Below are 10,400 nucleotides of genomic sequence, written 5' to 3'. Positions count from 1 at the left end.
CCCTTATTTGGTCACGTGATATATTCAATAGCAGTAATATGCTATTATTTTAAAGCTATATCGCGTTATAATATTAAACATATATTGAATATAGTCAATTATGTTGTTATTAGTTGTTAGTATGAACTAGCGCTGCCGGCGAACCACTAAGCGTTTGAGAACGAGAGTGTCGTGCATGGTAGCCGGCGTGGTGACGTTGCGCAGCGAAGGATTTGTTTTGGAGAGCGCTTGCTTGGATTTTCCACGCAAATATCCAGGTTTGTGGTGATGCAAAACTCTTCAGCGTCCGGTATTCTCGCTGATCACTGTCGTTATACGTATGCCTAATCGCCTGTTGCCAATGGAAGTTTGCGAAAGCGAGGGAGTTGCCGTGTTGGGGCGACACGTAGACCGGTGCTTCGCTGGCATATCTCTCTAGCTTCGATTTGCGTTAACTAGTGGTGTGCTAATATTTCTAACTTAGATCTACAGCCTAATTATGCTGACACTTTTCCTGCTCACTGACTGCCTGTGTGGAATGCATGCTTGCGATTTATTGACCGCGTGTTGGTTTTTTTCACACTTCGGTGTGATCATATCGAGAACAGGCTTTTGGAGTAGGTAGCTTACTAGTATTGTTGTCTTAAAACATAGCATCACTGCAGGAAACAAATGATTACACGCGTATTTGCTAAACATAGCTCCTACGGAAAACTTGCAAACCTCAACAAACTGGATATCTCAGTTAACTGAGTCGTGGTCTGCTGCTGCAGCTAGTAACTTGTTTAAACCAAACGCGTGGAACGAATTCAACCAAGTTTCTGTAATAGGTTATAGACCAAGACACATTCACGTGTACTTTCTTATTATTCTTTCGTAAACTAGCAATATTTAATTATTTTGGGCGTCATAGTTTTCTGGAATAATTTATTACTGTTTGTTCACTTGTTTATTCGGAATATACTTGATAAGACCTTAACGCAAGTTTAACAAGTCAGAGCACCCAGTTACATTGCCCAATCATCATAGCCTATGGTGTTTTTTTCTCTCTCTCTCTTTTCTTTTTGAAATGCAAATGTTTAAATAATAATCTGATGTGTCACATGCCATTGTGCTTTCTAATGAGCATTTATACAGGGTGACCATTTTATGGAAGTTTTATATAATTTTTAAAAATCACTTGTGGCAGATAGCATAATTCTTGACCTTGAGCTGGATTGTTCGAAGAGGCGGACATTACTAGCACGAGAAATTGAAACACATATTCAACTAATTAACAGAAATGCACTAAGTAACTTCTCAATTACTTTGCAGCACATATTGCTATTTACAAATTGTAGCCGCTCAGCTTGCAAGAAGTATCCACTTGAAATGAATTTCCAGGATGACACCAGCTTCGAGATATTATTTCCGAAAGTGTGAAACAAAATACATGGGCACTCCATTTACATTTGTACTTCAATGCATAAAAGAGCGTTTTGCAAAAAAAAAAGTAAGCCGAACAATAGTGCATTTTCACTGCAAGTTTGATGGTGCATATCTCGAAGCCAGTGTGATTCTGGAAATTAATTCCAAGCAGATAAGCCTTGCAAACTCGCCGGCTGCAATTCGTAAATTACAATGTGCCGTAAAGAAATTAATTCAAAAGGTTATTAATTGAGTTTTCTTAATTAGTTGAATATGTGTTTCGATTTCTCGTGCAAGTAATGTCTGCCTCGCTGAATGATCCAGCTCAAAGACTAAAATTATGTTATCTGCAACAGGCTATTTCTAAATATTACATAAAACTTAAAAAATTATTGCCTTGTATAACGGGTCCAGTGCTGCCAAGCATGTGGTTATGCTCAGCACTTCAAATAAGTGCCGTGCCATACATTCTTCAACTTGTATTTTTTTTTCCAACAGTTCTTACCTTTCTTACATGTTAACTAATTTCCTATACAAATATGTCGTAAATAATGGCATTCCTTTTTTCTAAATTGCAGCTTTGTATTAGTACATAGCATATCAATTTGAAAGGGAATGCCCGATTTGTGCTCCAATCCATTACATGTCCTCACTTACAGTGAAATGAAACAGTTTGGACTTGAACATGACAAATTTGGCACACTTCACAAGGCACTTCTCAACGTACACTTTTGCACTAATTGTTAAAACATAGAATTAGGTGTTCTTTTTCACACTGGCACCTCTGTAAATACCTAGATAGTATTACTAAAATACAAAAGTGCTGTACAGAGATCAGCACACTTCTCAAGAATGCACGAACTACATTCTCAGGACTGCGCTGGCGATATCTGAAGATGGTATTTGGCACAAAATGGGCAGTATGTGAGGTTGCGTGACTAAATTTACAGTTTCCATTGATTTCACTCGACCTGGTAGCTTTGGTAGCTGCTTTTGCACTCAGGAGTGTGTTTTAGACAAGTGTGTTGACCTCCGTACACTCGTTGATGTTCTGTCTCTGTCATTTGATAAATGTTCTTTGTGTCTAGGCTTTTTACAAACTTCTTAAACCTATTCTTCTCTCTCAGCTTATTGACAACTGTGAAGGAAAGGACAAACAAATAGGGTATTAGGTTTGTGTTACACCTTCAATGTTGTCTGACCATTGTTACATTGTATGCAGGTCACCATGATCACCGACATCCAACTGGCTGTCTTTGCAAACGCCCTCGGGGTATCCTTGTTTCTCCTGGTGGTTCTGTACCACTACCTGTCTGTAAACAACCCAAAGAAGAGTGATTAGGTAGGTATTCACTCTCAGGAGTTGGTGTGTTTTTTAGGAACAGAGCCTTCATAATGATAGGTCTGTTTGATTCGCCTCCATCACGGTGAACCAGTTCACGGCGGTGAACAAGTAGTTCAGTGATCATGCAGGTTAATTTCAGCGGTGCAGGCACAACGCGACACTCGAAACGAATGCCAAGACGCAAACGTAGTGCAGGCGTTACGTTTTGTCCTACTAATGTGTGCTGACTGCATCAGTTTGAGAGGTCCCGAATCGCAGGTATGATCAGCTTCTGATGCGTAAATACACTTTGTGCACGCTTTCATAGACAAAGGAGACTTGCGTCAGCAAGGTTTCAACAGTGCATGCTCCCGTACGCTGCGTCATCTGCTGGGCTGCTGCTTTGCTCCTGTACTTCTGCATAAAGTTTTCACCTACACTAGAGATGGTGCAGAAAAATTGAGAACCAGCCCTGGCACTTTTCCTGCACCTTTGGAAATGACCTGCGTGTTTCAGAGGGCGACATTGCTGCACCGTTGAAACGAATAGCAGGGTGCAGCACCTCAAGAGCTGGTTCAGGTGTTGCAGGCAAATTGAACAGACCTGATATTGTTCTTCCACTAACACAAACTGTACATACAGGTGGCAAAAAAATTGCGGCTTGCAGGTTATGCAATGTCACTGGCCATTCTGCATGTGGTGCAGCTTTGAACGTGGCGTGACTAGGGCAGAACCATGTCCTACATTGCTTAGTCTTGTAAACTGATGATAATGTGATTAATTTGGTGTCACTATCAGCTGTCACGTCATTGTTTAATCACTGTAGAGTGCCTAAATGATCATGCTAGATATAAGGGCATGGGTTGATTAGTGCCCACATTAAGCATTAGATTCCCCATTCACTGTGAAGCTGTCTACTGAAGGAACCCACATGGGCTTACTTTGTACATTTCTCCCTGTCACAATACTTCCTTCCCTTAGTGTATTTTCATAAAACTTGAAGGCTCCTCACCTTTGCTCAGGGGGTTCGCGAGCGGTGACCAGCATGACAAAGAACCAGCGGCGTAAGGAACAGAACCCACTTTACGACGTAACGGAGCACTCAAGTCTCGCGGCCGACAATAGAAAGGGCATGGCGAAGCGGCAAGCAACGGAAGAGCGAGGCAGGCAAACAAGTGTACTGGCAAAGGGGACGACAAAAGAACAACCTTAGCAGACAATCAATCACCGCAATATCATGGCCGATAACAGAACACGCCAGGTGGGAAAGCAAGTGCCGAACCAGCCAGGCAAACACAAGTAGTGGCAAATGTAAAAAACAAAGCCCTCGTTTTCACAGACACTACGCAAAACGTTTTCCCTCGCTCCACAACATGCTCGGAAAAAACCTACACGGGTCGTGCCCCACCAACGCCTCACCAGGCCCATCCCGTAAAAAGCCCCCGCTAACCTTACGCTAACCGTGATATGATCTTACGCTAACCCAATTGGTGCGTGTGCTCTATGCGGAGCGTGCTTCAAAGGCTTCCACCGTGCATGCTGCAGAGCGCCTGGCAAACTAATTTCGTGATGACTTTTACCCTTTGATTGCCACTCTCGAGTATACTAGTTTTTGTGAATTCAGCGCACTCCCAGCGTCTCCTGAAACCAACTCGTGCAAAAAAAAATAGCATTGTGTACCTGTTGTGCCATTATAGAAAGGTCACCTAATACATAAATATCAGTAGCCCCTCCCCTGTTGAGGAAATGGGGGTACGTGAAGCTTGTGTGTTTCTTTCTTCGGTGTTCCTCCGAACGAATTGCACAGACGAGTACCACGTTGTGCTCGAACTACAACCGATCACACGCACTGCAGCTGGCTCCAAAGTTCCGCTTGAGAAACTCGCGTTGAAACCTGGCCGTCGCACCGGGGAAGTTGACTTTAGCATTGGGGCCGAGGCGTGCACCACCATTGTCGGGTTCCTGGAGGGCTAGACGATGCTGACGTTTGGCCTCAACATCGCGCTCCCGCAACTCGGGGTCGGCGGCTCTTTGCTGACATTTGGCTTCAACATTGCATTCCCTCAACTCGGGATCCGCGGCTCTTCGCTGAGGTTTTGCCTGGGCTTCGGAAGACCACGCTAGAATAGGCACGTCGACAACGAGCCCTTTCCCGAGCACATTCATTCTGGATGTATTTCCATCAAATTTCTTCAAAATTAGATCTGTCCGTTACGCAAGACAACGAATGGCTCATACCCCCTTAAGCAATGGCTCACACTCCCGTAAACGCGGCCTCCCCATTACGACCACAGAAGAGAAGTGAAATTCTATGCTGGAATGATTAGTGGCAACGCAGCCAGCTGTGGAAGCAGATGACGACGAACGTGGGAGCAGTGGCACGAGCGCATCCCAAGCACGAGCCACCTGTGCAGCTCTAAGAGCAGCTGGTTTTTTTAGCGTTACATCACCGGCGCAGGCTAGCGTATACAAGCTTCGCTTGCAAAGAACCTTGTAAGTTTAATTTGTGACTCTAGGTGGAGCAAATGTATCGGTGCTCTCTCGCTTTGTCACGGCAGGGTAGCCATGGCGAACCAGTGTGGCCGGTCTGTCTGCACTTTGACGCCACAATGATTTCTGAATACTTGATGAATTATGAATCGGAAGAAACCGACGTCTGAGAACCAGTTTCTGTGTAGCATGAAATGCCCACTGAGCCAGCAAGAGGAAAAGAAAAAAGAACAGCCTGGGACTGTTCTGTTCAGCCTGGGACTGATCAGAAGGGCAGTCGTTGCTGGGACTGGCGTGGCATGTCATTTTGTCCTGGCTATGACAGACGAAGGAATTTATGAACTGTTCACAAATGGCTCAAATACTGAAATGAGAGAAAACTATGAGGAAAAAGCAGCTTCTTATGATGCAAAAAGAACCTGGCAGGTGCTGTGGAGCGTCAGAACAAATCTTACCAGTAAAAGGGCTAAAATCATGTTATTTCAATCCATTTTTCAAAGCCTTCAAGCCACTTTTGTGTAGGCATTTCTCATTGTAACTTTGGTTTCCCAGCATTTGACTCTACTTCACAACCAATGTTAAAGCCCCCACTGTCAACTTTGCTACGAGTAAATTCTCGAAATGCCTTCCAAATGCAACCTACATGTAGATTCAAACTGGTTGGATTCCTGGACAATGGCTTGTGGCAAGTTTTGCTATGCTGCTTTGCCGCCGAAGATGCTGGTAGTGGTGGCGAACTGACTCACACCGATGGCTATACTCCAGTAGTCATCTTTACTTCCACATGAAGCCAACAGACAAGAAAGCCAATGAAAGAATATTCGAAATTAACTATTCTTTTCATTGAAATGTAGAATAAGAAAAGGGAAACAAAAGTGGACCAAAAGACAACTTGCCACCAGTGCAAGCCAAAACTATGGCTCTTGCATTACGCTTGCAGCGCCCTATGAGCTTAGGTACAGCATCAGCTGTACTCCTGTCCACTTCCTTGAGTACCTGAGCATGTGTGCTAGGTTTAGACCTGGAAGTGCATATTTACTTGTCTTGTATATACTCATATTGGCATTTGTGTCACATCGCATGTCTATACTCTTGTGTTGGAGAGAAATATTAGATGAGGATAAGGAGATTAGGGGACGATTGTACATTAACGGGTGAAGTGAAGGAAACGTACCAGGACTAAGATATGCAGTCAGCCGGCACATCGACTTTCATGTATATTTCTGTGCTGTGCATCCATTGCTCAAAGGGTTCTAACCAACTCTTCTGTAAACCCTTCTTTGTAATGTAATGCCATAGCACAGACGTGCATAAACCTGAGCATACGTAAAGCATTCTGTGCTGTCTGTGCTGGTAATAGTTTCTGTTCCTGGTTGCCTTTGAATTGCCTTCTCGTTAACAATGGTGCATTTTTGTTGATCACTTAGAAGATTCGAGTCTTTTAGCATATCTGAGGTGCATCGCTCTTGTTTTGCAGGGATAATGTGCGACTGGTGTGCTTTCATCTGGACTGTGCCTGCATCTGCTTTGACCCGACTTCCTTGTAGAGTGAAACTCACCAGACTTCAACTAATCATGCGAGTGTGTGTGCTGTAAATAAATGATGTGCACTCTTTCCTGATCGACTTGTTTTGTTTGCAAACAGCTCCCCACCTTCTTAAGCACAGGAGAGGTGCAGTAAATGCTGAACGCAAGGTCGTGTCATGAGCCTGCGGTGTGGTGTGAACAGAAAAATCCACATAATTTGAGCCAAGCTTTCAAAAAAATGCTGAAGCTGTCTGCTCACGCAGTTTCCATTGATATTTACCATGCACAACATGCTGCGTTTCTTGCAGTCTGTAATTAGACGACTGTTTGGCATCAAATAGCATTTTTCAATATCGCCCTCCTGGCCTGTCTCTGTAAATGTTGCAGCCCAGTTATTTGTGCTTAGTTTTTTTGCCGTTGCATTGAATAGAAAGTATATGAAACCACTAAATTACCCATCAGCAGCCAGTTCCAGTAAAGACCAATTTTGAGCGTTGCTTCCAGTAGCACACGTTTGTTCGTATGTCTAGGGCTGCCAGATCATGTGAAGGGATGCATTGTGGTGGAGCTGCTTTGCGCAGTCATAGACTCTGGGTTTTGCAGTCAGTGTGATTGTTTGCAGGTTGAATCATTTCACTCGCATGACCCATCATGCTACTGTTTCAGAGTAATGTGGCACTGGAGTCTAAACTATAAGGCTTTCTTTGACACTTGAGATGAGCTCAGGACCAAGAAGTTGGTCCTCAGAGACAAGCTTGCAGTGAAGGATATGTGTATTAACGAGATCGTGTTCCTGATTTGCTCATGTTAACTTTCATTCTGTGCATTGTGATGATTGCATTTCTCAATGGCTGACAGCAGCTTTGGCTTCCACTCTAGTGCCACATTATGATGAACGTGGTTCAGTGCAACATAGGATGACAAAGATCATCCTGTACATCCTGAAAGGTGTGTTATCAAAAACATCATTTTAATTTATGAATGGGCACACCTATGTTGGGGATTGGCAACAATGTGAGAGAAAAACAAATTCCATTTATCTTTTCCGTAGGACCTAGTGGGTCCGAAAACATAATACACATGAAAGCAAATGAAAAACTTGAATCTGGAAGCGACAGGCCTGGCTCTGTAAAAGTAATGCACCGTTTTCTTCACAGTTCTGAAGTCGGCTGCCTAGCAAAGCTCTGCAGCCACCAAAATCTCTTGCCTACAGAACAAGTTATGTGCAGTGACCAGGAACTAGTTCACTGTAGTACTCTCTGTAATCTACCATCTCTGCAAGCCATTTCTAAACAGCCAAACGGTTTAACTTGGACACCCTTGACCACCACTTGCAGTGGAGATCCCTGGAAAAGGAACAGCAGTTGCAACCTCACTATGGAAGGGAAGTGCCATATGCCTAGATGCAACAGCACACACCTTTTAAAATGATACAAATCCATGCACTGTGTATGTGTGGATGTATACAGGATGATGATTTTCAAGTTTTAGGGAATTTTTAAAAGATAGCCTGTTGCAGATAACATAATTCTAGTCCTTGAGCTGGATTATTCAGCGAGGTGGACATTACTTGCACGAGAAATCGAAGCACATATTCAACTAATTAACAAAAATCCACTAATTCTTTCTTTACTCAATTGCTTCACGGCACATATTACAATTCATGAATTGTAGCTGTGGAGTTTGCAAGGTGTATCCACCTGGAATGAATTTCCAGAATGACGCCAGTTTGTAATATGCGTCATCAAATTTTCCGTAAAAATGCACTATTGTTCCACTTACTTTTTAACAAAATGCTCTTTTATGCATTGAAGCCCAAAAGTAACTGGAATGCTCATGTATTTTGTTCCACACTTTGGGAAGTATCTCAAAACTGGTGCCATCTTGGAAATACAATTCTAGTGGATACGTCTTGCAAGCTCACTGGCTACAATTCGTAAATTGCAATAATGTAGAGTAATTAAGCATTTAATTAGTGAGTCTTTGTTAATTATTTAAATATGTGTTTCGAGTTATCGTGCTTGTAATGTCCGCCTCCTCGAAAAATCCGGCTGAAGGACAAGAATTTTGCTATCTGCCACAGGGGATTTTAAAAAAATTCCGTAAAACTTAAAATTGATCACCCTGAATATGTCATGCTAACCATTTGCGCTGCTGAGCACGAGGTCGTGCGTTTTGCAACGGGCGTTTTGCATTTCGATGGTGGCGAAATGCAAAAACGCCCGTGTGCTTGCGTTGTAGTGCACATTAAAGATCCCCGGGTGGTCAAAATTAATGCGGAGCCCTCCACTACGGCGTGCCTCATAATCAGGACTGGTTTTGGCACGTAAAACCCCAGAAAGAAGAAGCATTATGCTAACCATTTTGCGGGCAGCTAACTATTTAGCATCGCTTGGGGATCTGCAAAGTGTTAGTAGATGGACCAACATGTTTGCGTGCGCTGTGTGTGTGATGCAAGCTTGTGTGTGCCAACAGTAGAAGGGCCACGGCGATTGGCACGTGCTACAATCAGTGGTCATTTTCATAGTGACTCAAAAATGAACAATCATCCATTGACAAGAATTTGGCAGACCCAACTGTAGTTGACATCTTCGTAATCTGAAGCATTCATGATTTGTAGAGAATGGTTGTGTGAGTAATGTAACTGTTGTGTAGCAAACAGTTATGTAGAGATCATATGGCGTAGTGTTTTAACAAGTAGGACGGCATGTTTGTAATGCGAAGATATAAGACTGAAAGCAAACTAAAGGCCAGTGGCATTTACCCAGTCACCCAAGTGGCAAATCGCATACTTTGCCCCCCCCACCCCCTCTTTTGTCAGTGGGAGGAGAAAGTGCCCTTCTCCCGGTAAATACGCCTGTGGCACACACCCAGTCGCCCCTGCTGGCACATAATTTTACACTGCGCTATCACCGGGATCGGCCCACGAAAACGGCTTGATAGGCTCGCCCGGTAAAAACTAGCTGCACTCGGAAGAGAGTGCTTCGCATTAAAATAACCAGGACAAACACCAGAATGAAAAAAAACAAGAGAGTCACGTATGAAACACCAAGAGGGACACGGCGTATGTTTTCGCATGTCTCTGCCCCCACCCAATTAAAGAGAGAGAATAAACGTTTAATCATCTCAACCAGTGAGAAAGAGTGCTTCTTTCTTCACCCAAGGCGGGTGGCCTCTTCAGTCCAGGTAGCCATTGGCCTTTGCTGCTTCCCTGGCCCGGTTTACCAGGATGGCCTGGTGGGCTAGTTGGTAAAGCATCTTAAAAGGTTAACATCGCACACAGACGTGGACATAGTAAAGAACAACAGGACACAGCGCTAGTTGGTTCACCAGCTTGCGCTGGTCCTCCAAGCCCGAGGCCGCGAGCATTGCCTCCCCCGATTCTTGAAGGTCCTCTTCCGTGCTTCCGTGTCTTAGGAAAAAAATGGCAGTTTCGCCCGAATGGCGAAGCACCGACTGCCATAGCAAGGTTTCGCGTTGCGCTTGAATTTCGTAGATGGTGTTCGAACTACACGCGGGTGCGCCAAAATTTATGGCACCCATAAAAGCTTTAACACGCCATGAAAGGCCTGTAAAGACATCGCACGGGCGCCACTACGCTGCCCATAAAGAGCCGCGTCAGTGAAACAACTCTTTCAGGTTTAAGCACTGATATTGTTTTGCACTTTTAATA

The 10,400-nt window shown here is 43.8% G+C and overlaps 1 protein-coding gene and 1 long non-coding RNA gene across 3 annotated transcripts in view; one reads left to right on the top strand and one right to left on the bottom strand.

Annotated features, from left to right (window-relative positions):
* Positions 1–10,400, top strand: part of LOC119431251 (neuronal acetylcholine receptor subunit beta-3-like) — a 280,609-nt gene that overhangs the window by 32,854 nt on the left and 237,355 nt on the right. The window lies entirely within an intron of this gene.
* Positions 1–10,400, bottom strand: part of LOC125940608 (uncharacterized) — a 236,830-nt gene that overhangs the window by 6,331 nt on the left and 220,099 nt on the right. The gene's annotated exons all lie outside the window — the stretch shown is intronic.

The sequence above is a fragment of the Dermacentor silvarum genome, chromosome 10 (assembly GCF_013339745.2).
Source record: "Dermacentor silvarum isolate Dsil-2018 chromosome 10, BIME_Dsil_1.4, whole genome shotgun sequence".
Lineage (NCBI taxonomy): Eukaryota > Metazoa > Arthropoda > Arachnida > Ixodida > Ixodidae > Dermacentor > Dermacentor silvarum.
The sequence above is the reverse complement of the archived record's forward strand: the minus strand, read 5'-3'. Positions and strand labels throughout refer to the sequence as shown.